The sequence below is a fragment of the Propithecus coquereli genome, unplaced genomic scaffold (genome assembly GCF_000956105.1).
Source record: "Propithecus coquereli isolate 6110/MARCELLA unplaced genomic scaffold, Pcoq_1.0 Scaffold3347, whole genome shotgun sequence".
NCBI lineage: Eukaryota > Metazoa > Chordata > Mammalia > Primates > Indriidae > Propithecus > Propithecus coquereli.
The window spans coordinates 15,696-17,301 of NW_012149005.1; the positions used below are offsets into that span (position 1 = coordinate 15,696).

A 1,606-nucleotide genomic window follows, 5' to 3' on the forward strand; every position below is an offset into this window, starting at 1 on the left:
TATATGAAATCTCTAGAGCAGGCAAATCCACAGAGGTGAAAAGGAGATGAGTGCTTGCCAGGGACTTGGGGGACAGGGAAACGAAAGTGATTTTTTACTGGGTCCTGAGTTTCCTTCACAGGAAAAAACATGATCTGAAACTGTTAACAAATAGATGGATGCACAACACTGCCAATGTACGACATTCCATTGAATTGTATATTCACAGATGGCTAAAATGGTGAAATTTTAAATGGTGCTTTCAAATATTTATATACATTGTCATAATACGGACTAGGACTTTATCACTTAAGTATATCGATCGGTGATGTAAACATAAGTGTTTAAACCTGAAATACCTTGCAACGCTGGACACTCACATGCACACGCACACACACACACACACACACACATGACTAGAGAATACAGCAAGGTAACATGTGGTTCAGTAAATTCTTATGAAATTTCCATGATCAATTGGGCCATTTGCCTTTCATTTGGCAGGGAGATTTAGTTTTTCTTTACTAGTTATCCCAAATATAAACTGTTTGTAGCTACCATTTCTTTGTTCTATATATAAATCAAACGAACAGATGATATACCAAATAATGAATTTTTTTGTCTTTGGAAGAATCATGTTATGAACTTTTCTACTGTTAGATATCACAAACTGGTGTGACCTTAAGGATTTAGCTGTACAACCCCTTAGAAAATTTGCTAAGGGTGTCCACTGGGTGGATGCGTTGAGGGAACCTGAATAAAAACCCTGAGACACCAAAACCCTGCTGTGTACCTGAAAGTGAGAGCAGAGCACACTGCAGGCAGTTGCGGTGAACTGACGGGAGAGGGCAGCAGCCAGCAGTGTTCCGTGTCTGGAGGCCATGGTCAGTCCTCTGTTGCTTTTCCAAGGCCAGTAGGAAACCAGCGGCAAAGTCTTTAACCAGGAGAGTGACGTGATGAGATCTGAGTCTGTAAAGTGGTGTTTTCCATCGTCAGGTTGAGATCGCCAGTGGGGTGGGGGATCTGTGCTGCTCCTGGTGGGCTACACTGAGAGAGCACAGCATAAATGAGGGCGTTCCTGCTGGGAACGCAGGGTCTGTATCTGCTCAGGAGGAAACACTGGCCAGACCCACCTTGGAGTCATCTCTGCTCTTTAGATCTGCTAAGGCTGGGAGACCGAGGGACAGTCTCAGAAACAGTTCCAGAAAAAGAAAACTGCAACCAAAGGAAAAGATACATTTTTCTCCCAGTTGGGGAAGGCAGTGAAGTGGGCCTAGCGGATTGGACTGTCACGGAGAAACGTGTATTTCCCGATTTGGGGGTTAACGGTAGTCACCTGGGAGAGTGTTGCTGCTGTAAAACACACGGGAGTACTTACTGTGAAGTAGAAAATCTCTCACAGGAATGACGCTGGGGACTCTGAAGGCAGGACAATGAGTACTCTGTGCTGCGATTGCACATTCCCTGGAAGTACGAAATTATTGGAAGGAAACTACGTTTATAAACAGCCACATCAACACCGTGTCCGTAAGGCAGAGAGGACGCAAAACTCCCTCACAGAGGCTGAGCGAGACCCACGTTGAGGTCAGCACAGCGGTGCAACCAAGCGCCAGGGTGAGAGTCTGAT

At 45.1% G+C, this 1,606-nt stretch overlaps 1 long non-coding RNA gene across 1 annotated transcript in view; it reads right to left on the reverse strand.

Moving 5' to 3' along the window:
- LOC105815447 overlaps positions 1-1,380 on the reverse strand; it is a 16,880-nt gene extending 15,500 nt beyond the window's left edge. Inside the window, exons 1-2 of the long non-coding RNA XR_001137741.1 lie at positions 1,358-1,380; positions 773-1,194 (exon numbers count right to left, since the gene is read on the reverse strand). This is a non-coding gene — a long non-coding RNA (uncharacterized LOC105815447). The remainder of the gene's footprint in view (positions 1-772; positions 1,195-1,357) is intronic.
- Positions 1,381-1,606: the final 226 nt, after the last annotated feature.